This window comes from Chroicocephalus ridibundus, chromosome 1 (assembly GCF_963924245.1).
Source record: "Chroicocephalus ridibundus chromosome 1, bChrRid1.1, whole genome shotgun sequence".
Taxonomy (NCBI): Eukaryota; Metazoa; Chordata; class Aves; order Charadriiformes; family Laridae; genus Chroicocephalus; species Chroicocephalus ridibundus.
The window spans coordinates 39,214,570-39,241,800 of record NC_086284.1 but is presented as its reverse complement, the minus strand read 5'-3'; positions in this window follow the sequence as shown (position 1 = coordinate 39,241,800).

The window sequence follows — 27,231 nt, the reverse complement described above, 5'->3', positions numbered from 1 at the left end:
ATGGACATCTGTTGAAATCCTCACACTTCTTCCTGGAGGATTAAGCCTTGAGTCTTTACTCAAGTATGTGGGTTTGTTTACACGTGTGACTGGTACTTGATATCCACGCCAATATAATATATTAATAATCCCATAGCTTTTTGTGTGTTTAGAGTTAAGGTCTTCTTCAAGTTCTTTCACAGATCTGGACTTCATTCACTTTCTTTTTAACTGTATACTTTTAAATTTATCTATGATTAAAATATCTGACTGTTTTCTCTTGAAAACATATTACGTCACTGAAATCTAGAAACAACATTTCAGTTAAGTAAATGTTGAAGTTCATATCCTGGAAGTAATGAAAGGACATCACTGAAGAATTAGTAGCCTTTTTTTGTCTTTTATTTGTACAGTCTAATGAAAAGTAAATACGCTAGAAAGAGACGATAAATATCAGCATAGGGAAACTAAAAGACTGCTGGATGAATGTGCAGAAGTCTTTCTGTAAGTTAATGATATTTGGAAATCCAACATAGGTATCTGAACAGGTACTTTAACTCTGCCGCTGAAACTCCTTCCTTGCAGCAGTGGTCTTCATGCTAGACTTTTCTGTTTCTGGTTGACAGCATTCTTTGTCCACTGTTGGAGGAGGGTATTAATTTGTAAGGCAGTATTTTAAATTTTTATTTGCCTAGTGAACCCCTAGGATGAAGTCACTTATAAAACCCTTTTTTGAAGACAGTGTATGTCCTGGAAGCATCACTATTATATTATGGGAAAATAGGATTGAAGCAAGATACAGTGGCTAAGCCTGTAAACTGATCTTTTGATGCATAACAAATACACAGAGTAAAAACAGGTGGTGTTCTTATAAATGCAGAATGATAATGAGCTCATTACAAGGATCTTCAGTTTTGATGTCAGCACTCTAAAGATACTGATCAATAATAAAGGCTTATTTTGTAGGAGTTCAAATATGATCTGAATAATAGTGCAGATGTTTCTGAAACATCTTAGGTTTTCCAGCAGTCAGTTCTTAATTGTCTCACCAATCTTTACTCTTTTAAAAGCTAAGCATCTGGCCTAGAGAATATTTAGTGAAATGTCACTTCTTTTGACGCTGATGTTAGGATGGGACAAACACCTTCGTAGCATATTTACCTGTTTCCTTTGATCATAGAGGAAATCTAGATATCTGTTTTGCTGAAAGTCAGGTGACATGAAATCCATTGTCTTTCTAGATCATTTATGAAAGAAAAAGTTACGTGAATTTACTCACTAACTGTTTGCATGATGAATTTTCAGAAAGTAGTAGTTTTAAATCTCATTCATGTGCAGGTAATGAGGTCAGGTGGTTTGAAGCTGAAGCTAGATATATTCAAACTAGAATGATGAATATGACTGTTGAAAAACTCAGTTAAACTAGAGATAAATTTGTTCCATTTCCATTCAGTATTTCTGTATTAAGCTCGGATGCCTAAAGTCTTCCTAAGTGGTAGATAACCTAAATGAGATATATGGACTTGATGGAAAGATTCCATGTAAACATCTATTGCCTGTTTTATACAGGAGATCTGATGACATTATTTGAATAGTTTTTTCTGGCCTTAAGAGTCTATGAACTCATTTGAAAAGCAAATTTTTGTTTTAGACAACAAGGACTGCAGTCAAATTGTCACAGTGACTTATATTCCATACCCAAAATTTTTTGACATTTCACACTGCTTGCATTCCTCATTTCCTCTACTAAAATTTTCTGCGAGATTATAATCTACAAAATGTCTGTGTTCTACTCTATAAATGGATATATTTTACCATTTGAACTCAGTCCACTTAAATTAATTTTCTTTTACTTTACAAAACAATGGTAGTCTATGAGATTGAAGAGTGATTTCAATCCTTTAATATAGTCCTTTAATATGAAATATAAAAAAAAATATATATACAAAATATTATGTATCAGTATAATGACCCAGGTAGTGAGGAAAGATTAGTTGTACTTGGTCTAAGTTCTTTGATTTTTATTATTTGATTATGCAGTTTGGATATTTCTTCTAGACCATTAACAGGCCGGGGATCCTTCCGCAATCCCCTTCAATCTAGAGGTATAGATGTAGCCTTCGAAATTCCGGCCAGCTCCACAAATCTGATGGTGATCTGCTCTCCAAGTAAATCAAATGCACAGAGACAAATTGAAAAGTGATCATTGTTGGCCACTATTGAAACATTTTTCAATAAAATGATGGATGAAATATGAAATGGTACTGATAACATCAGCAGAGACATGAAATTTAAAATCTAGGTCTTGGAACATACTTCAAATCTCTTCTTAGAGATATCTGTCATGAAATTTGTAAAAAAAAAATAAATCTAGAAATCTAGAGAACAGTAGGCTGTTGATTCCACTGCCTGTAATCATGAAGAGTATTTTCTCAATGTTTCCCTAGGCGTCTTCCAATTTCTACCTGCCTTGAGGACCTACCTGGATAGGATAGGATAGGATAGGATAGGATAGGATAGGATAGGATAGGATAGGATAGGATAGGATAGGATAGGATAGGATAGGATAGGATAGGATGAGATAAGATGAGATAAGATAAGAGCTAAGAAGTTTAGCCTTTAACACAGAAATATTTCTCTTCTTAGCAACTCTTCTGAAAAGATTCAAAGTTACTGAATTTCAAATTGCAGTTTAATTCATTACTCTCATTGAGACCATCTAAATGAAAATCTTAAATCAAGGCCATGATGATCTTTCTGATAGAAATATTCTGGTTCTGTGACATCAGTCATAACTGTTAAATGACTCTTGGAATTCCGTTTCTCTTTCTAACAGAAATATCAACTTGAAAGATTGAAATAAAACTGAATTTGAATATTAGTGAGTCTGATTTCTTCTTGAATAGAACTTATGAAACTTGGGAACGCCTTCAAAGTTGGAGCCTGTCATTCAGTTTGGAAGGAATACAAATAAAACTAGAAGAGCCTTCCCACACATAAAATTTGTTTCAGCTCAACTAGAAAAAGGAGCACCCACTGTATATTTATGCAAAATACAAAATGTGATATTGTTACCCCAGTGAGATCAGCAACCAAAAAAATCCCATGAAATTCAAAGAAGCTCAAATTTCAGATAAAAATAATGTAGGCTTTCCAGGTAACCCTAAAAATTTCCAGATTGCTGTGTTGGTTTTGATATATCATTCTTATTACTTTTACTTTGAGCTGGACCATCCTTCATAGGATTCATCAGCGGCTTTGAAAATATTATAAATACAAGGTTATTTTCCAGCTATATTCATTGGAACATATCAGAGGCTGATATCCAACATCAATAGTTTAGTCATGTCTATTCATATCTAATAAAAAATCACTGTCATTTCATCTAAAGTTTCCCCTGTAATATCAGATAGTTATATGAACAACTTTGTTAAAAATTCTTTCACACATGCAGAAACAAGATTTTTGTAAAAAAGTACTTTTCCCTTTCAACTCTGACTGAAAACATTGTGCATAATACTATCATCTTGGAACATTAATCGTAAAAAAGAAATCTAAAATATGTAATCCCCTCTCTGGACAGCAAAAAACTATTTATTATGAAAGTATATCCTTCCAGATTATTTACATCATCTTGTATTCAATATACTTAGCCTATGTATGAAAAATTGACAATAATGAAAAGGTTATCATTTACAGATCTAAATCCATTCTATATCCTAAATATCCTTTGTATAATTATCTGTATTGCTTTAGAGTATTTTTAAGGGACTGTCATTATTGTTTAAGACAGAAAACCAAAAGTAAAAGCTCTTGAGTTCCACATAGCATCTCTAAAATGTCTTTTTACAGATGTGGAAAATATACCAGGTACATTGTTTGGAGCTCATATGACCAAATTCAGTGGCATCTGAGCTACTCACTCCAAAATCCTTTTATAACCAATGGGGAAAAAAAAAAAACCCAGGCATTTTAAGAAATTCTACAGAACAACTGGGCCCTAAAATTGCCCCCTTCCTCCGACAGTACAAAAGTAGGATTGCTAGTTCAGATGCAGATAGATTAGTATTTCAGATAGGGTATATAACTTAAGTTTAGGTGAGATTAATTCTATTTTCTGTTATAAAAAGGCTGAAATGGTGGCACAGATTCCCATTGCATGCAGCACTTACAAGAGAAACCAGCCTCACTGGTGTGCTAGATCAGTAAAAAAAAATGAGGTATTTATGAAAGACCTGAAATAATTGAAAACCTCTAGTTTGGGGTAGTGGGATGCTATCTTGGTTACTGCTTGGCATATGTACTTTTCCATTAAATTGTAGTGAACCCTGAACACTGAAAGGGGAAATAAGAGGCCAGCCACAGCCTCTGAATTCCTGGAGAAGACTTGGGTCTTTATAGGATCAGCATAAGATTCTGCTCTTTCTTAACTTCTGGGTTTGAGTCTTCATTCCCTGTAATACATGACAAAAATTAATTCTTGTGATACAGAATAGAAGGTGTCCACTGATCTTCCTATCTCCTAATGTGGGAACCTGGGATAAAATCCAATCTGCTTCCACCTCCAGTTGCAGCACCTATTTATCCTGCTGCTGTCCAAAGCTTTTTTAGGGATAAAACAAGCAAACAAAGGATCTGACTTGTCAATTATACTGGTTCCTTTAGTAGAATTGACAAAATGTTTCACACTAAACAAGTTCTGATACGTTTTTCAAAGTTTGTTTGTAATAAATCCATTTATGAATAAAGTTTCCTATGTTCACAAAATCCATTTGTAAATAACGTTTCAATTGGTTTTGGATAAGAGTCAAAGATATCAAAGGTATCTGTTTAAATAATCAGGAAAAAAGTATTTTCATGCTTATGTTCTGAACAACTGGGTGGACTAGAAATATTTTTCTTTGTAGATGAAAATAAAATCTATGATGTAGGCTTTGTGGCCTTACTTTACGGATAAGTGCAAGGGAGGAATTTTTTTATTCTCTGAAGATATATTAGCCCTTAAAAGAACTTTAGTTTTGTAATTTATGTTTTATTGAGAATCACTTGAAGTTAATTGAAAATTGAATCAAATAGTAAGAACTCCAGTCATATTTTTTATGCCTGGGACTTACAATTATTTAAGTGCCTAAGTAAAGCTATGGGTTATGAGCTGTAGGCCCTTAGATTTGAATATTCTGGCCTTACATTTTTATAATTAGTGCTACATAATTTCTTAAAAACACATCATTTGTAATTGTTTTAAAATTCTGATCTCAGAAAGATGTGGATTCCACCTTTTGGGCGAAGTCACCATTTGGGGTTTACAGCCTCTACTTTGAATTTTCAGAAGCCACTCATGTATAGAATTAATTTGTATTTACCATTAACATAAAAAAGCACATTTTAGATTTCATATTACAGGACTAAGATGACAAGACTTACTGTGACCTTACAGTTGTCAGCAAACAGCAAAACAACGTTTCCTTCTGATCTTGTCTGTGCATGCAGACACAGAAGGCTCTGCAATTGCTATTCAAACATGTCTGTGGCTCCCTGACATGTGTGCTAGGAGCACTGTAGGTCAAATAGCTGTATATATTCACTCTTCTGATGAGAGTACAGTGTACAGTAACCCCTAGATACCTCAAGGCAATTTGTCTAAGCAGACGTTCGCACCAGTACAAACTTAATCGGTCAAAGAGATTTGCATAAGTTTCAGTACATGCCATGGCTGACCTCATGACACGATTTTCTTGCTTTCCAAGTCACACTACAGAATCTCAGCAGACGTTCTGTGAGAATCCTGTATGGACTGAAGGTACTTAGGACACAGGACATCCCATAATCACAGCTTTTAAAGAAAACATACTTTCTCTGCTTGACAAGAACATGCCTCTGTATCTATATTACGACATGAATAAATCCCTTTTGCCAGAAAAAGTGCAGTGCTCATTTGGATACTTAGAGTTTAGCTGGGATCAAGTAAAGAGCTGAGAAATTTATGGAAGAGGAATTCTGTAAGAATAATTAAATGCACAAGCTAAATACATCAGCAATTATTATAGTCCATGAGGTTGGACAGGCAGGGTGTACAACTATTAGTCTGAGAAGCTATTAGTCCTGAGAATCCGATGTTGACATTGTATGCACTAAGGTTTAATTTAGATCAGGTCTGATCAAGTCTTGTGGACTGAAGGCCTGTTAGTGACAGAGTCCAATACTCTCTGACCCAGTTCTTTTAGATATTCTGAGCACAGAGAATGTAATGTTTAATTTCAAATGTACTTATTTAAAGATAAATGATTTTATGTGTGGTTTATGATTTAGCAGGGTGATACAAAATGTATTTCCTAACACAACACAAATGTAAGTTACACTTAGCAAAATATATATAGCAATTGCAATACCCAGTTCAATCACAACACCAACGTGATTCCCATTGTCAGTCTCTATAATATGCTTATTGTCACGACACTTGAGTGTCCCAGTCTCCAAGAAGGAATATGTGGGTTGAGGCAACCTCGAGCCCATTGCTCTCTTTGAAATTATTTTGTTAGTTGCTCAGTTTTTATACTCTGTATTGGGCTGATCCACACATTCACTACCCTCATGCTAGCTCAGGGAGATGTTTACACTCTTTCAGTGAACTGCACAGCACACTACCAGTTAATCCACTCAACTATTGGTTGGTAGCTGTTTATCTAAGACAAAGGTCACACCCCTGTCTTCTTTATGTTGAGATAAAGTCAATTTCTTTGCAACACCAGTAGTCAGTCACACCCTGAACTTGCCGAACACATCACAGGCCCATTCTCCCCATGATTAGGGGGTTGGAACAAGTCTCTTATGAAGAAAGGCTGAAGGATTTGGGTCTCTTCAGTCTGGAAAAAAGACAACTGAGGGGGAATCTTATCAATGCTTATAAATACTTAAAGGATGGGTGTCAGGAGGGTGGGGCCAGGCTCTTTTCAGTGGTGCCCAGCAACAAGACAAGAGGTAATGGGCACAAACCTGAACATAGGAAGTTCCACCTAAACATGAGAAGAAACTTCTTTACCCTGAGGGTAGCAGAGCACTGGAACAGGCTGCCCAGAGAGGTGGTGGAGTCTCCATCTCTGGAGACATTCAAAACCTGCCTGGATGTGTTCCTGTGCAACCTGCACTAGGTGACCCTGCTCTGGCAGAGGGTTGGACTAGATGATCTCCAGACGTCCCTTCCAACCCTACCATTCTGTGATTCTGTGATTCCCTCTGAGCCTTCTTCCATTGTTGCGGTTTATTGGTCAGTCACAGTTAGCAACCCAAGTGCATTGGGTGCAGTCCTAGAGTGGCTTTAGTTGGATGTCACCTGAACGATAACCAATTTAAAAGCTCCAAGACTATCCTGTGAGATAAATTAATGTGCAGTAAATGAAGGTGATCAGAATATTCACTGAAAAAGCACACAAACTAAAGCTGTAATATACAAGCATCCACAGAAATAATGTCCAACTTCTGAAGGCCCTTAACTATTAATAAAGAGTGGGAGGTTGTGAGAGTATTAGGAGGAAGTACATGCATGTTTGTATTGATCTTGTTCTTCCTTATATATCTGCTTATGACCATGGTTGAAAATGGGATGCATGACTTGATGCAGCTGTTTTTACAATTTTAAGTGATTTTTGCAATCTGGAACCAGAAGGAAAAGACCGGACAGATGAACTTCTGAAATAGATAACCAGAGATGCCATTCAGTCCTTCTGACCCTGCCTATATATTTGACAGCCCAGACGTTCCCCCTCAGATTATTAAAAATACTTAATACATTTTATTGACTGCAGTATTAAGTATTTACTGTTCGTGGACTGTCTGAAATGAATAGCTATCATGTAGATGTAAACTACATATCTGACTGGATCTCATCCCAAACGCCTGCAGTGGGGCAGGTGGGCAGCTTAGAGAGCAGCATTTGTTCTCTGCCTTGAACATGACATTAAATAACGAAACCTGCAATACAGAGGAGGGATAGAGCTAACACTGTGCTGATCTAGTGAACCTCAGGAAAAAAAAAGGCATATTCCTTTAAGTGCCTAAGTATTTTTGGTTTTACGTTTTTGAAACTTACACTGTAACATAATTACAGATGTGAGGTAACTTGCAAATAGTAATAATTATCAAGAGCAAGGAAAAACTATTGATGCAGACAATGTTCTTAGTTAAGCAGAAGCGTGGACACATGATCTCTCATTATAAAAGCAGGAGAGCATAACAGACTACACTTTCCAGTCCTGAGGCTAGTCTGGAACTTACCGCTCAAAAAAAAAAAAAAAAGTTATTGTTAAGAATTAAAAAAAAAGAATCCCAACCCATTATCAGATCAAAGATTGAACATTTTCTTGATATTGAACCTGGGATGGATTCTGAAAGGTAGTGGAAGTGTTCAGATCAGCCAGACTCTTACTACTTCTTTGAAAGAAAATATTCTGATTTTGGGAGGCATTCTTGGAAATAACTCTGAAAAAAAAGGTAAGAGTAGGGGAAAAATCGCATCTCTCACAGAAGAAGAAGCCTGAATGAGAGGGTTCTGCCCTGGAACATGGATGACACAGAAAAGAACTTTGATTAAAAAGGACGCTTTGACTTACTACATGGACAATGATTTTACGCTGAGGATTTGATTGTTGTTTGATATCATTAAACAGCTGATGTTCCTTTGTTTGTTTTATGGTTTATATTTAATATGCCACTTAATGGACCCGCTGATTATACCTGTATGGAATGCATGAGGTTATTTTATGTGTCCTGAAGTGCATCATGGCCACTTACTAACACTTAGCAGTATTAGCTGCCTCACTATTATTGACCTTTAACTTCATGTTGTGAAGAATTGAGAAATTGCCAAGACTTCCCTCCCACCTGCCACAAAATGGAGAACTAACTGTTTTAATAGTTGCACTTTCAAGTGCAGATTTAGCTTGGGTGTCCTCTGTTACCCCCATTGCTGAGGTTTAGGACTGCAAACAGTGTGTGCTTGCAGATATAGTCCAAGAAGACATTCATAACTAACTCTCCTGAGATGTGTTTCCTTTTTTTTTTTTTTAAATTCCCCACCCCCCTCCATGGAAAGAAAGGGCTTGCTATTATTTTTTTATTTTTTTTTTTTTTAATTAAATAGCTCTTATCTGAGCCTTCTGAATCTTCAAGGCCAGCCTGGTGATGCATTTTTGGCTTAGATCACAACGTGAAACATTTAAAGTCAGACCATCCAGATGCAAATCTTTAAACTTATTCTGGAGGAAGGTCTTTGCAAAACAGTGAGAACATTACCAAACACTTTTCCCTAGCTTAATTTTATCTCTCTCTCTCTTTAAGCAGCAGTTTCAAGTATCAATGTTACAGATTGCTGCAGGTTATATGTTCTGAGAAAACTGAGATACGACAGCATAAAAGATTATATGCTATATTGCACCAATGAAAGCATACTGAGGGGAGGAAAAGCCTGTCCTTTTGCTTGACACGCCTCTCATAAAGTATATTTTTATTGTAAAAGCTAGTTGAAATTTCACTATTTTTTTGCTCACCCTACAGTATCTTCTTTTATTACAGCCTATCTTTTTAGATGGGTATGGATTTCATTCAGTTGGCTACCCATAGTCATCTATTGCCATTTGAGATACTTCGACTTGACATCTTATACTGGTTTTAGCTGGGGTAGAGTTAATTTTCTTCAAAGTATTTTCTATGGTGCTATGCTCTGGATTTGTGATGAAAACAGTCTTGGTAACACAGGGATGTCTTAGCTATTGCTGAACAGTGCTTATACAATATCAAGGTCTTGTTTCTCACACCCGAGAATTAGGCCAGAGATTAGGCTGGGGGTGCACAAGAAGTTGGGAGTGGACACAGCTGGGACAGCTGACCCCAACTGACAAAAGGGTTATTTTAGACCATATGATGTTATGCTCAGCAATAAAGGTGCGGACGGAAGGAGAAAGGGAGGATATTCAGAGTTATGGTGTTTATCTTCCCAAGTAACCATTATGTGTGATGGAGCCCTGCTTTCATGGCTGAACACCTGCCTGATGATAAGAAGTAGTGAATGAATTCCTCATTTTGCTTTGTTTGCATACACAGCTTTTCCCCTATCTATTAAACTGTCTTTATCTTAACCCATGAGTGTTCTCACTTTCACCCTTCCAATTCTCTCCCCCATGCCACTGTGGGAGGTGAGTGAGCAGCTGCTGCGGGCTGATCTGCTCGTCTGGAGTTAAACCGCAGCACATCTGCATATGGCTTACAGACATGACTGAGGACACATGACCTTTTGTAGTGGCACCTGGATGCTGGGCATCTCAAGTGGAACTCCCACCTGTGGGAAGCTGGACACCCTATGTGCCTGTCCAGTGTTCAGTGAAAGAAAAATTTCTGGCTTCCTTAAAACACATAGTCTGACCATTCTATCTTTTCAGACACTTCACAGAAGGCTTCATGTGAAAACAAACAAACCAACCTGTAGCAAATTTAAAAAAAAAATAAAAAAATAAAAAAGTCATTCCATAAGATCATCTGCCTGGACATTTGAAGTGTATATGCTTTAAGGAGCAAATATATCACTGCATCCAGTTGGGTCAGGAGACGGGTTGTTGAAGAAAAAAAAAAGTTTCCGATATTAAGACTTTAGCAACATATATATCATCAAAAAACTCTTCAAACCTTTTCTTCAAAATGAGTTTAGCTACAATCAAGTCCTGTTTTTTGGGGGGAAGGCGGAGGGGGTCTGGTCATGCTTGTATGCATCCAATTTGCAAATGTACACTTCTAATTGGTTTTACACAGCTCCTGGATTAGGCAAAGGTCTCAGATAGTAGGATACTCATTAAACTGTTATTTGACATTGCTTCCTCTGAAGAAAATAAGGAAGGGGCAAGACAAAATTGTAACCTTTGTTACTAAATAGCAATGAAAATACTGTGAAACAGCTTTTAAAATAATTGGTACAATATCTTGATGGTTAGAAGAGAAAGGAAGTAAAAAACAACTAAACAAAAATGTTAAATGCTAAGAAAAAATTTTTTTTTTACTTGTGGATGTTCTTGGACACCAAGAATCCTATTAACTAGTTATTTGCATTTGCATAGTACTTTTTCATCTATGTATTTCTATTTTGGAAATAGACATCCAATGACAACCTCACACAGTAAATTTAGGAGATCCAAACCCTACTAAATTTCACTTATGTCTGTGTGTTTAGAGTTAAAGCATCTCTGCTGACAGTAGTTTGGTACTTTCCATAATTTGAACACCAACTGGTCATGAAGCAGAGAGTCATCCAAATATATTTATTCATCTTCTCTTGACCTGCACACCCTGAAGAAACCCCACTACATTGTGAGCCAGACCATGAAAGAATCACAGATCACAAGATAATACTCCTCCTCCTGTTCATTCTTCCTATATGCACAGTATTCTAAGGTAGATTTATGCTATTCAAACCATCAAATTTAATTGGAATACCATGATTCTATAGCCAGAAAAGAAAAATCACAGCTAGAACATTCGATAGCTTTTGTTCCTGGTTGCTCTAAAGTAACAAATGTAAAGCTGTAACTGCCCAGTCTGAACTTAAAAAAAAAAAAAAAAGGCAGCCAGAATGTCTCAGAATCCCAAAATAGTCTGGAATGCCTTTGTCTTTCCTTTGGTTCACATTTTCTTTGCCTCTTGTGGGGGTCTTCCTCTGAAGTAACATCAGAGGTAGTTATGTACACCAAAGGATGAAATATTCAGTAAAGAACCCTCTTAGTTATACATTCCTTTAATCCTGAGGCTGCAGAATTTCATTTATGTTCCATATGTTTAATACTAAACTAATCAAAGATATGACTCACCTGTCATAAACTTTCCTTGGGTGTTCTCCTCCTGGGGTTCAAAATCTAGAATATCACCTATTGACAAAATTTCTTTATCAGAAGTGCAGCTGTTCATGAAATTTTGCATGGAAAAGCATATAAATATAAAATTAGCTATCGTTTTCAGTCCATTACTGGAGTGCCAAGACTTCAGCAAGTGCAATAGATATCTAGGGTAGGTTTTACTTAGAGAATTGTACAATACTTCTCTGGAATGGCCACTGCCTGTATGAATATACCTAATGGCAGCAAGAGTTGAGAACCTATTAAATTACATGACTGAATTCATTGTACCAGTAAATTAATATTTAATCTTACTCTTATGTTATGTGTGCAATCAAGGGAATTGGACAGCCACCCTTGTAAGTCTGCATTTTGTTTGTTTGTTTGTAAAGGCAGCAATTGCCACTCTTTTGTCATAAAGCCAACTGGCATGTATCTCAGACATGCTGAACATTTATTTGATATTTCTTCCATCATCTACACTAGGAAGTAATAGAAAATTACATTTTTATTTTCGTAGTTTTCCTCTGGCTCTGAAATGTCTTCATGTGCATTCCAGAGAGTTACTGTGTGGTTTCAAGACATTATCGTCTGAGACACTGTGCCAGGGCATTAGAAAAACTGACTCAAGAATTACCTCTATTATTCACAAGAATAAATAGCTTTCTCTTTGTCTCTTTGACAGGAATTCCTGGAAGCCAAGGCTACCTGGGTTTTTAAAGCTTTGTCTCAGTTTATGAGATATCTAGATAGGCACGTAGGCACGATTAATGATTCTCAAATAATGTAATCTGTACATTCAAAATGTTGCCTATGATTGCAAAGAGAAATACTGTAGCAAAAGCTCAATTACGAGTATTGTTTAAAAGCTGCTTTTGAAAAAGAAGGGGTGCCGTCCCACCTACAATTCATAGAATCACAGAATCACAGAATCTTAGTGGTTGGAAGGGACCTTTGAGATCATCGAGTCCAACCACATAAAAAAAAAAACAACCAAAAAAAAACACCACACAAAAAAAAAGCACCCACCAACTAAACTCCACACCCACAACCCCACACACAACACCCCACCACAAACCAATAATCTTGGGCACTAGAGCATGCCCTGAAGAGCCATGTTTCTTAAATACCTCTAGGGATGGTGACTCAACCACCTCCCTGGGCAGGCTGTTCCAGTGCCTGACCACTCTTTCAGCAAAGTAATTCTTCCTAATATCTAATCTAAATCTCCCTTGCCGCAGCTTCAGACCATTTCCTCTGGTCCTGTCATTATTCACCTGGGAGAAGAGGCCAACACCCACCTCTCTACAACCTCCTTTCAGGTAGCTGTAGAGGGCAATGAGGTCTCCCCTCAGCCTCCTCTTCTCCAAACTAAACATGCCCAGCTCCCTCAGCCTCTCCTCATATGACCTGGTCTCCAGACCCCTCACCAGCCTGGTAGCTCTCCTCTGGACACGCTCCAGCACTTCAATGTCCCTCTTGTACAGAGGGGCCCAGAACTGAACACAGCACTCGAGGTGAGGCCTCACCAGTGCCAAGTACAGAGGCACCATCACTTCCCTGCTCCTGCTGGCCACGCTATTCCTGATACAAGCCAGAATGCTGTTGGCCTTCTTGGCCACCTGGGCACACTGCTGGCTCATGTTAAGCTGGCCGTCCACCAGCACCCCCAGGTCCTTTTCTGCTGGGCAGCTTTCCAGCCACTCTTCCCCAAGCCTGTAGCGTTGCTTGGGGTAGTTGTGACCAAAATGCAGGACCCGGCACTTGGCCTTATTAAACCTCATACAGCTGGCCTTGGCCCATCGATCCAGCCTGTCCAGGTCCCTCTGTAGAGCCTTCCTACCCTCAAGCAGATCAACACTCCCTCCTAGTTTGGTGTCATCCGCAAACTTACTGAGGGTGCATTCAATCCCCTTGTCTAGATCATCAATAAAGATATTGAACAAGACTGGCCCCAAAACTGAGCCCTGAGGGACACCACTGGTGACCTGCCGCCAACCAGATTTTGCTCCATTAATCACAACTCGCTGGGCACGGCCATCCAGCCAGTTTTTTATCCAGCGGAGGGTACACTTGTCTATGCCATGATTCTCCAGTTTCTCCAGGAGAATGCCGTGGGGGACGGTGTCGAAGGCCTTAACAAAGTCCAGGTAGACAACATCCGCAGCCTTCCCCTCATCGAGAAAGCGGGTCACATGGTCATAGAAAGAGATCAAGTTGGTCAGGCAGGACCTCCCTTTCATAAACCCATGCTGGCTGGCCCTGATCCCTTGACTGCCCTTCCCTTGCCTTGAGAGCTCACTCAGGATGATCCTCTCCATGATCTTTCCCGGTACTGAGGTCAGGCTGACAGGCCTGTAGTTTCTGGGATCCTCCTTCTGGCCCTTCTTGTAGATGGACGTCACATTGGCCACCCTCCAGTCATCCGGCACTTCTCCTGTTAACCAGGATTGTTGATAGATAATGGAGAGAGGCTTGGTGAGCTCTCCTGCCAGCTTCCTGAGAATCTTTGGGTGAATCCCATGTGGCCCCATAGACTTATGCGTGTCCAGGTGCATAAGTAAATCATTAACTACTTCCTCCTGGATTACAGGGGAGTTGTTCTGTTCTCCATTCTTATCTTCCAGCCCAAGAAGCTGAACACCCTGGGGGTAGCTGGTCTGACTATTAAAGACAGGGGCAAAGAAGGCATTAACTATCTCAGCCTTCTCCTCGTCCTTGGTTGCAAGGTTTCCCCCCGCGTCCAGTAAGGGATGGACATTCTCTGTAACTCTCTTTTTGTTGATGTATTTATAGAAACTTTTTTTGTTGTCCCTTATATTAATTGCCAGGTTGAGTTCCAGCTGGGCTTTTGCCTTCCTGATTTTTTCTCTGTATGATCTAACACGATCTCTGTACTCGTCCTGAGTTGCCTGTCCCCTCTTCCAAAGGTGGTAAACCTTCCTTTTTTCCTTAAGTCCCATCAAGAGCTCTTTGTTCATCCAGGCCGGCCATTTTCCCCACCCTTTAATTGTGCGCCTCATGGGGACAGCCTGCTCCTGGGCCTTTAGGATTTCCCTCTTGAAGAGCGTCCAGCCTTCCTGGGCTCCTTTGTCTCTCAGGACTACCTCCCACGGGACCCTCCCAACCAGAGTTCTGAACAGGCTAAAGTCTGGCTATGTCTATGTGAAGTGTGCATATTATCAGACACATATTTTATACAGTTATAATATGTTATTCGGAAGATTTCTGGTCTATCAAAAAATAAAAAGAAAACATTATCCCTGCTAAGACACAGAATTTTCCTAAAGAGCTGGTTTTCATTCTCTATACATTAAATATAAATTTTAAACTTTCTAGCGCCCTTTGGTAATGCAGGTTCATTTGTATTTTGTTCCGTGCTGCTGCAGGAGCAGCAGACAGCAAACCACTCAGATAAGTGAGGGATTTCATCTAACAACACAGACGCATTAGAAATTTTTTACTTTCTCAATGGATAATTTTCTAAAAGTTCTTCCAAAGTTTACTGCATAGCATGTAATTATTTTCAGGTTTTTATTTCTACACAGCTTGTTCTGCAAATGTCAATAGAAAACATGTAAGATTTTACTCATCCCAAAGTCTTGTTTAGATGGATAGTGCCAATTTTTTTTTTTTTTAACAATTCCTCAGTATATTTCTTGTCTGCTTTTTACCTTCTGAAAGTCTGAGTGCTTTTCTAAAGATAATGGGTACGCTACACAGAGGACCAAGGCTATGTCTGTCAAAGCAAAAAACAATTACCATAAAATGTAATCATTAAGGAATAGTACAAACGTATCTAACAAAAAAGCCCAGATGCCAATGACAGCATGAAATTCTGCTGCTTGTAGACTAGGTGAAACATTTTCTGAAAGATAGATGAGAGGTATGTGCAGACATAGAGAGTTACTTATTGCCTAAAGGTTTGGAAAATATAGAGTCAATTGTTTTACAGATGCTCATGCTTCCTTGGTCTGAATGGAGATAAATATTTCTGCTGGGTACTACAGATTCTAAGGGAGAATATTCACTTTATTCAAATATGAGAGATGCATCCAGCACCCACCTGAGCTCAAGGCATACATTTGGTGAGCACAGGGCAAGCTGCTGCATTTGAAACTCTTCTGGAGGATGAGAGGAGCCATTTCTTATCACCTCTGCTGAAATTCTTGGGCATAAATTATTCTACCTCAGACAAGAAAATTATATTAAAGAGTACTCAGACAGCATGATCCTTGGATATGGAAGAGATAAGAACTATATGGGTTCTGAGTGCATAGTTATAAAAATTAATTTAATTCTGGTCACCACTTTAAAGGTTTCTTCATAGCTAGGGAAGACACTTATACCTCTTTTTCAGAGAAGGAGAGTAAACCAGTTATTCACAATTAAATACTGAGACTGAAACTACGTCATTAAATCAAATAAAATTTTGAAAGCTGGGGGTGCAAGGTCTCCAGCAAGCACTATGTTAATGAAGGGGGCTAGAACAGTTAGGTTATGTGATAAAACTCATCTGCCCACCTACAGAAGAGCTCAGAAAGAGGCGGAGGAGAAGGAACCCAACTAATACCCTGCTCGACTACTTCAAGATGCCTCACAAGGCACCATCAGCTCATCAAAGGCCCATCTGTGGAAATCAGAGGAGCACTGGGATACACAATGGCAACTGGGAACCCAAACTAAGGACTCCTGAGGAACGAAGACCCTGTCCAGGTCCCTTCCAGGGCTGTCCCAGCAGACCCTCAGCTCCCCTGACCATGCATGGAATCAGTCATGTAAAGTCATTAGGAACAGCTCCCTGGGTAACCATTCAGACTAATTGGCTTGCTGCCTAGGCCTGTGGGACACATTATGGGATGCAGGGGAAGAGCAGTTCAGCATGGCATAGGACTTACTACAGGATATTTAGAGGAAGGGGCCGGGGGGGAGCACAAGCATAAGGGATTTAGGTGATTTTGGGAGGAACAAGTGTGTGAAATGAGGGTTAAGGGGATAAAAAGAGTTGGTTACATGTAAATAGCTGTATAGTCAGTACACTTGTCTGGCTATGTCCTGTGCCTGACCAGTGCAGTTTGTCCTGTCTTATTAAATACCTTTCTCTTACCTGGGTGAGACCTCTCTACTCAATGTGTGAGTGGATGGGTGGGTGGGTGGAGGCAGTAGGTGTGTAAGGGGATGTGAATGCAGCAAGTGGAGTCAAACTAGGGGTCACAGATGCCCATATGTCTGTGGTGCAGCAATTGGAGCAAGTGCGGGTGTGCAAGAGAGTGTGTGATCACTCGTGAGGATCAAGCTGAGCTAGCTGATGGGTACTGAAATGACTGGGAGCAAAGGGGTGGATGGGTGTCTGAGGGCCACCCTGTATGTCTAGGGGTAAGAGCACAGGGGGATCAGCTGTTGGGATCAGGGAAGCCCTCGCCAACTGTGTATGTTTCTGCAATGGTCTGTACCAGCAACAGGAGTGGGATAGTGGCCTCTGGGGCTTGAGTGTCCAGGTGCTGGCAACTGGTGAGACTGGAATCCAGGGCCAGCTTCTATACAGACTGAGTGTCTGAACCCAGCTGCTGGAGAGATCCACACTGTACATGTATATGTATATATTGTCACTGGTGGATCTCCATCCTGGTCAGCCAGAGAGGGGAGCAGGATGAGGCTGTTGGTGCTGTCTATGTTTGTGTGGGTGTTGAGTCTGTGTGTTTGTCTGTGACCTGTGTGGCTGGCCGTGTGGAGATATGGATGTATGTGGTGTATTATGTGTGCTTGGTGTGTGTGCCTGCTGAGAACACATCTGCAGCCTCCCTACCTGTCAGTCCTGGGGACATGGAGCATCGCCTACCTCATCTCTCTTGGGCTTTTGAATATATTTTGCTCTCACAGAAACTAGTCTCCACAACTTAATATGGATTTTCTGTACTAGTAGACATTTCACAGCCGCTGCTGTTCTTTAAAAGAGACGGTAATTTACATCCAATGAAAACTCAGAGAAAGAAATACACTATGCAGATAAATTGGAGAAAAGCAACAGAGGCAAAGAAGAAGAGTCTGGAACCACAGTCTTTGGTACCCTTTCACTCAGGCCTGACTCATATGTTCTTATTTTCTACCTAAGATTTTATTCTTGCATTTACATTTGTCAGAAATGACAGGTGACACTGTATGTCAGGTCTCCGTAATCCCCTTTGTTGTGGTATCTCTTGTAACTTACACAAAATTGTTTTGTGGAGAAATGCTAAGACAGAAATGCTCCACAAACATCTGTGGAAAAACTGCCAAGCAGCATTTCAGCTTTCTATTACTAAGGTACTAAAGAAATTCCAAACAGAAAGAGAAAAACAACAATTACAGTTCTAAAGAGAGACACATTAAAATTTCTTGAAGCTCCAAAAGACTTGTCTGTTTTAGGAAAAAAGTGTTTTTCAAAATTAAGGAATTTCCACCACACACATCCCCACCCCCACCCCTCAACCTAGACATTGTCCATATTATTTATAAGCTTAACTTCCCAGATTTTTGTTACGAATAAGGAAAGTCTTATTTTGGTGAGTAAGAGTCTCAGAGACAAAGCCTGGACACTATAATTCGATTATTTTTTTCTCCTTGTTTGTTCTCTTCTTTGACGTGTTCTGGGTCGGTGCAACTCACTCTCCCCAGCATAATGCTTGAACAACTCATAGGACACCTGACAACATGCAATGTATACTCCACATACATTAAAATGTTTGAACAGCATTCAGAGGCAGAATGATGTATCATGGCCTCGACTTTTCTGTTGTTTTTTTTTTAAACACTTTGAACTGAAAATGCACAAAAATAGTAATTACACGTTGTGTTCATAAGAGCAACACAGAGATCCTTGAGAGATGCAGGGCGAAGAGCTATGGCATGTGGGCACAGGGAGCATGCTCTAGAGTAAGCTTGCTTTCAGCAGCACAGACGCCAGCCCGTTCCTGCCCCTTAACCTCAGGACCTATGTACGGTCCCCTGTCCCTCTGTCATCTAGCAGCTACACCGATACTAGTAATCACTGTCAGGGTACAGATTCTTAGGAACCTATGCACAGACATTGCACGCGAGAAGATGGGTACGGATGGTAAACCCATGCTAAGCCTCATGCAGTCAGCTAAATCCTCTTTTAGTTTTTTCCTCCTTCAATAACAAAGTTAAAAATTTATCTCTTTGGGGAGTCTTTCACTGAATTCCTACTCTAGGGATCTCCAGGAATATATTACAAAGGGAAACCAAAGAGTCTGCTGTCACCTGTCTCAGACAATGCAGCTTTTTTGTGGTGTTAGAATTTATATTCATCCAAATGAAAATAATGAATGAGCTGAACAGGTCATTCAGCTTCAGGGCTGCTGAAGATTGTTTAAGTTATACCAAAACGCTGAACTCCATGCCTTTTGGTCTATTTACAAACTTTTTCTGAGCACAAGAAGATCAGGAGGTAGTAAAGTCAGTTCCCTGACTCCAGAACTAAGCCTACTGAAAGACGCAACCTCCGTGTGCTGCTTTTCTTTATTGGAGCTAAGGAAGTAACCCTCTTGCTTTCAGTAAGAAATTGTACTCACCCAAGTGAACTTACCATGTGAAGAAACAAGATAGGCATGGGAAAACATTAGCCCTGTTGTATAGGTAGACAATTCAGAGTAAGTGATTTTTCCCTGTCTATATACCATGCTTAAGACAGAAATTCCATTTGCTCCAGCCTGCAGATTGTTCATTGTCTCCTGAGACAGAGGTCAGTTTAGGGTTTTTTCTATATGTCTTTTTATACAATTCTGATTTGGCCCAGAGATGGCAAGAACTGTATGAACGTAGGCCTTTCTACCATTCCACTGTACTTCCAGGAACTCGTTCTGGAACGGTACATCTCCAGCATATGTCTCATACACCAGACAAAATCTCAAAGGTACTGTTTAGCCAGGGTAATCTCTGAGCAATTTAGCAGATTGGAAAATACGCATTGGAGTGTATTTAGGATTTTGAAAAATGACATTGCAATCCCAACTAAAACTCTACAAAATAAAGTCCAATATACTACCATTCTGGAGAATAATGACTCTGTATCAACTAGAGCTAAGAGTGTAATTTATCAACATTAGCCTTGATGGGGCATCCAGTGCAGTGTGATTGATTTAAACATGTAGATTTTTAACGTTTTGAACAGGTGGCTAACTTATAACAACAGTTTAAACTTTTATAGCATCTTATCATGCTGAGGCAGCTCATGGTGTTTTACACTGACATTAAAATTAAAATTTAATCTATCCTGCAGAGTTAATAATTAGCTAATGTCAGTTAAAAGTCAATGAAAACAAAACAGTCTTAAATGTAGGCTTAAAAAAGAAGAAAATAGGGATCTCCTGATGTCAAGAGACAATGAGTTCTGCCAAGCAGATGCATGACAATGAAAGACCGAGCACCCTAAGTGACATTTCAGTGGGGGTTAAAATTTAAAAAGGTGTTTTTTGTTCTTGGCTGCTAGGCCTGCTTATGGCTTCGTTCGCTTTTTGATTTATAAAACAGTATAACATTCCTCGGAGATGGGGTCAAGAGGTAGGTGTCCTCTCCTTCAGCAGATGATTGCAGTCACAGGGATTCCACTTTTCTCTCTAGCCCAATGAGTTCTGCATTCATTTCTGCAAAGTAGCACAATGCCAAAATGACAAGATTCCTCAGCATCCCACAGCCATATAGTTATGTGGATTTGAATCCCTTCCGTCTGAATCCCATTTCAATACTAGGAACACCATCCCCTGACCTCTGTGTTTTACAAGAAAGAGGTGCCTGTTATTTTGAAAGGAGGGACACAAGTGCATTAGTGCAGGAGAGGTTTCTGAGTCATAAACCTGGTCTGACATAAGCGCAGGCTTTAAGTCTTGACCTTCTCTACTATATAAACCTTGCACAGCATGCTGTCTGTTGTGAATCCCATTTAATCCTCCTCGTGCATTGTATAGAGAGTTAAGGCATTTAACTGAGGGCTATGGATTGTACTTGAGAAAAGAGTTTTGTTTCTGCTCTGAACTATTCATTGGTGATTCCCATCATTCTCTGTGGACTACAGAAAAATCCTAGGAAACTAGTTTACTTTAGATCCTCATATCTAACATGGCTAAAAAATGTACAAGTTGTGAAACTCAGTGTTGCAAGATCTCCTTGTGATCTAGCCTTCAACTCAACTGCCTTTTTGTTTTCCACCTGAAAAAAAAAAAAAGAAAGAAAAAAGGAATTATAGTGTTTGCATTCTTTATTAGTCTGTCTTACGCTCATCAGAACAACTGCGTAGTACTCACATGAAGCCAGTTAATTACCTTTAGGCTTGGTCAAAACTGAGAGGAAAAGGTGAAAATGTAGCATGTTATCTTACATTTGGTATCTTAATCCAGCTAACAGCTGTAATGAAAGAAGACAGTATGGGTACTTGCATGTATATTCCCAGAACATCTGGAGAGCTTACTTTCGCTACATGTTGTTATCTGTGCTAGCCCAATTAAGCCATCACAGGTGTGCTACAGATCTGTCAAGTCTCATGCATTGCGAGTGAAACGCGTCTGGTTGACCCACACTCCCATGTTTTTCTGTGGGTCTGGCTGTAGCTTCACATGGATAGCATTGTAGACTATGTCCCACTACCAGAGGCTGCTGCTCGCTGAGCAGGATGGAGGCAGCCAGATAAACAGGGATGTTGTCAACTCATGGAAGGGCTTGTTTAAAGCATCCCATGCCCCCTTGCTGCAGGCTACTGCTGTATTGCTTTCCCCTTCCAGATGACCCAGCCAAACAGGATTTCAAGCACGTGTTCAGAAAAGCTAGGAAAGTCTCCATGAAGTCTCCACACTAAAATTCCACCTTAATTTATCACATAGGTGCACATTAGACAAGAAACATCTAATGAATAAACAGGTGATTTCTATTCAGCAAAGTTGCAAATATATGAGAATCTTATGGATTAGTGCATATATTAGTTGGAAAAAATATGCAAAAGTACATGCAAAGGAAACATAGCTCTCTGGTTCTTGTCAAGCTGCCAATATGGACATTAGTCTTGTAAAGTTTGGGCACCCTGTAGGGTTTTTATATGTCATCCTAAGTACCCTAGTTAGTATTATAAAAATTGGCTGATAATAAGTGCAATTAGGTCAAGAGAGAGATCATGACTGTGAAGTGTCTAATGGCAAGATCTTGACAATAGGAGATAGCTATGCAAGGGAAGTATCAAAGAAGATACAAGAATGCATAGTTAAGGGTGACAGAGTTCAGCAATTAACACTTGGACATTTTCATTTCTTCCCTCAGGACAGGACAGGAGAACCAGAGGACGATTTAAGTTCAAATCTGACACAGAAAGAGCAGAAAGATACTGTTAATTTCTATAATGCTCTTAAAATTATTTTAATATGCATGCTATGCATTTTATTCAAAATTTTGTCATTTATTAATGACTTGAAAAGATGTAGATATATTTTTATGACTGAAGTATCTAAGGTATAAATCAGTCTTTTATGTACATGCTAATTGCAAAGACAAAAAAGGAGTTAACATGTTAAACTCCTTAAGAACTATTTGCAGGTACTTGTAGTTTGGAAAGATATGTACAGCAGGATAGTTTGGTATAAATTAAAATGCTTATTAAATGTCAGTAGTTCTAATAAGTGATTGATATCTAATTAATGTGTCATATCTGATAATTTTTAAATGTTAATTAATGCCTAAAGACTTAATAAGTGCTGCTTGACCTATTAATTATATTAGACAAAAACATACAGTAATTGTTTCCTAAATGAAATGCTTAAATAAAGTGTTTAAAGTGTTAGCATATGATGCTGACATTGTGGCAGGCTGATTTTATATAAGGCCGTGATGCAGGGATAACCTTTGAACTTCTACTTCACACATTTATGTAGAGCAGAGTTGCACGGCTTCCAGTTTCACTGAAAGATTTACTGGCCTCTTCAGCCTCTCGGAAGTGAGAAATTAATACTGTGGGCTAGACCCTGCTGTAATTCAGACAGGCGCTACGGAAGTGTTTCCTCGTGTGCATATCAGTGCAGATCGGTCTTCGGTGGCGCTCGGTGTGCTGTCTCAGCTGTGGTTATCTCCTGAACAGGCTGGCAATGACAATACATTCTGGGGTCCGGCCTCACCTCAGAGAGATCCCAGCTCTAAGAGAGATGTGGTCATTAAGCAAAGAGATGGAGACAAAGTGTGGTCCAGTGATTAGTCTTTATAAAGTATGAAGGGCTGCTTCACAGATTTCCAGTGTGGCTGGGACAAAGCCACGCCACTCTTTAAAAAATGCTTTACTGTCTTCCTTTACTCCCTCTGTAACAGAAGCATAGCATTTTCTTCCCATATCAGTGTTTTGAAGTTAAAATCATTGTCGGTGTTCATATGCTTTGATGGCTGGGACCCAGAAATGACATGAGAGTTTCTTTATAATTACAGTGGAATAAAGTGATTATTGTTTGCAGAGTATTCATGGGAAGTTTACAAGTCTTCTCAGAATTATTTTTACAATATTTATATATGTGTTTGCATTATATCCACTTAATAAATAATACAATCTGTATCTAATATATATATATTTAATTTACTTAATGAATAACTTACAAATATTTTTTCTCTTTGTAGCTAAGGTTTAATAGAAAAAAAAAATCCTAATTTTAAATTAAATTTAAAACTGCTATATCTGGAATTTTTGTTTTAATATTCTAATTGAGAGCAATTTTATAAGAACAATTCCTGTCTTTTGGAGGACTAGATTTTTCAAGTGGTTCAACTGATACTTAACTTAAAACATATTTCCAGTCAGATTCTGGAAAGTATTTGCATACTTAGCTATTACGTCTGATGTTCAAGATAAATTCCATATTAACTCTGTTCCCTTTACAGCTCCTCTCCTAGCATGTGTATTTTCTAACTCTCGTTCCCTTGCATGATTGGATGGAGCCATTTCAAATATCTCTTTACAAAGGTTCTACGCCCTTGCTCAAAGAGCACTTGGTAGGAAAAGGTTCAGATGAGTTACCAGGAATAGTTTATCTTCCTGAAGGTTTAAGCTCAAAGATGAGCAATTTCCTGTATGGCTGCAATCTTTCATTATTTTTGGGTGTGCTGATAAGAAGGACAGACCTTCTGGAGCCAGTATTCTGGTATTCTGACATGCATATTCAGTTACCATGTCCCTATTTCTTATGCTGTGACCCCAAGTATCTACCACCAGCGGTCACTACCAGCGACAGCAAATTGGGCTGGAACTGTGGTCTCATCTAGAATGGTAATTTCCCACCTTTTGTAGCATAACATGACATTCATTTTGGGGTATGGGGGAGGAGGAGGGTGTCCTGGTTCCTGCAGAGATAAGATTAATTTTCACAAGGAGCTGGAATGGGACACAGCCCTGGGCGGGGGTTGGCTGACCCAAACTAGGGTTGATACCACATTGATACCATGTGACACCACAGCCACTCTGTAGCTGGGGGGCTGTCTGGAGGAGGGGGCAGAAGTCGTTACTTGGGAGTGGGCTGGGCATCGGGTTCTCGCTGGTGAGCGGTGGCACATTAACCGTGGTTTGTATGTTCCTCTATCAGCAGTACTGTTGTTTTCCTCTTTCCTTCACTGTTCTGTTAAACTGCCTCTATCTCAACCCACGAGTTTTGCCTTTTTCTGCTGATTCTCCTCCTCTCCCGCCACTGTGAGGGGAGTAAGCGAAAAGACTGCATGTTTTTTTGTTGCCGGATGGGGTTAAACCACAACAGAGGGCAGTTGTAGTTTTCTAAGTGTAAGACAGGTCTTTATTTACCGTATTATGATATTGCAAGATAGATTTTTAGGCTCCTACCCCTTTGAAAATATTCTGTTTCCTAGAATACTATTGTACATTGGCTTTCATACAAATTTCCCTTTAATTGCCTGCAATTTCTTTACAATTATCCTTGATATAATTTCCTTCAGCATTCAGAATACTTGACTGCCAAACACAATATTGGAAGGGAGGGAGGGAGGGAGGGAGGGAGGGAGGGAGGGAGGAAGGAAGGAAGGAAGGAAGGAAGGAAGGAAGGAAGGAAGGAAGGAAGGAAGGAAGGAAAGGAAAGGAAACTCTAGTCTTTTCAGTCAAAAAGTAGTACTGCTGAAGTCCAATCATAGGTAAAACTTGTGTAATGGACTTAAATCAAGCTCAAGAGCAAAGTGATTTATGTTAAAAACTAACAGCTCTGAAAAATTTTGCATTTTTTAAGCCATTAGATAATCAGCTTTTTAGAGACAACAATGAAATTAATTCCTGGCAGAGGTGTGCATAATGATCAGAACTTCTGCAATTGTAGCAAACAGTAGGTTTCTCACCTTGATTTGTATCCTTAGAGTTACGACCTTGTGTCACTCTGAGAGAAATGTGGAGGTTTCAGTGACTTGCAAGGCAAAGTGCTGCCACCAGGAATCTTAAGTAGGACCTCAGCAGCTACAACAGTTACTAATGGAAGAAAACAACCTCACAGGTCATTAAAGAAAAAAAAAAAACAAACACCTGTGCATTTAAGGTAAGAATGGGTTTGATTTTGAGGTTCCTGATGTACCTGTGAGTTCACAAGTTTAAATGAGAAGTAACTCCATTTAAATCCCTGGGTTTATTTTGGATAGATTTGATCTAAATTAGGTGAGAATTAGAACACCAAACAAGTGTTTTCTTTGATGATGTGGATTTTAAGAGTGTTTTCTTAGGCTCCCTGCTTAGTGTATGGATAGATAGACTCCTCCAGGAGGTGCAAGAGAATGGAAAACTAATAATGGTCTGTGAAAGGAAAACAAAGTTCAAGAAGAGTGTTTCTCCCACAGCTAACTGGAAAACAACTGAATAAAGTAGTAATCAGCTTGTGTTTCTGCACCATATAGTTCAGTACAGCCTGCAACTGCCACAAATGTTGGATGCAGACATGCAATGTGACTTCTCTGCAAGGAAAACTTGCCCCCAGAGGTCTTCGTCACTACCGTGTGTAGATGCCTCAGTTAACTTGTGTGCCTTCACGCTGTGTTCCAGGAGGCAGCAGTCACGCCGTCTGGGGCCCAAGTCGCATTCATAGGAGGCTACATAGGCACAGTGTGGCCAGGGTAACACAGGCTGGCATGTATATTGAAAGAAGGGAAGGAAATACTGCAGGACGTTCAGATATTAAAATCTTCAAAGAGATTCTGAAGTGTGACTGGAAGCAGCAGTAACTTAGTGGGTAAAGGAAAAATGCCACCATCAGAAAGGGTGATCTTTTCCTTTTCCCTTCCTTATGGCTTGTGGGGCGTACTGACAGGGATCCTCTCATCCCTTGAAAACCCAAAAAGCATGTTTAACAGCTGTACCTCTGATTCAAGTTTAGGTCCATAAGTGTATTTGAAGAAATGAACCAGTTTAATTTAAATGCTAATGCGCAACTTAAAATAACATGCATTTTGGCTCATGACTGCCATAAATAATAATTATTGGTCTGTTTTCATTGCTCTTAGTGGGATGCTAAGGCTGGAATAGACTTTCAGGGTGAATATGTTGATAAGATCACCGTTCAGTGATTTTGCTGATGATTGTTTTTGTGTTCATCATTTTTCAAGTGTGCTACATAATAAAGCTGGCCTGCACGCTTTGTGTGCATAGTGGATAGGTGTGCAGTTGTTTGAAAATAGGTCAAATTATGTTCAGTTTATGTCGTACAAATAGTGGAAGGGTGAAGATAGCCATTCTGATAGCTCCCACTTCAACTGTGCAGCCTATTTAATAGCTACTGTAGGCTAGTTGGTAAGCTCGGCAGATTTGGAATAACTTGAGCTATTAGCATCAGGCAGATGAGGCCGTAATATCAACTGTTGGCAGGTAAGAGGAAAATATAGTCCTTAGGAAGTAGCAATACAAAAGTATCTGCAGGCTTCCTTTGGCAGTCAGGGCCTGCTCATGTCCTTTTTGGGGAAAATAAACCAGCTTGTGGTATGTAGCAGGGATGCAAGTATTATTTTCCAAATGATAGAACTAAAGAAATTTGAAGCAGAACTGGTTAGAAACCAGTGGAATAACTGTATGTATTGAGATGGTCTACAGATTTACTGTTTGATAACGTAAACAAAAAATGAACAACAGGGTAAAAGCCTCTACCAGCAACGTGGGTAAGCAAAAAGCAGTCATCATACAATAGACAGCGAGATTTCTTTCATTACAGTGGTTGGTCTAGCACATGTAACTGGTACCTAAGTAATTAACAGTGACTAGGTTAAGTAAATATGTTTTATTTTGTTTTGTTGGGGTTTTTTTGCATTATGAATTCATATTTCTGTTTCCTGTTTTTTGATTGAATTTAAACCTTGAGTTTGAAATCTGTTTCTCCATAAAAACATCAAGGAT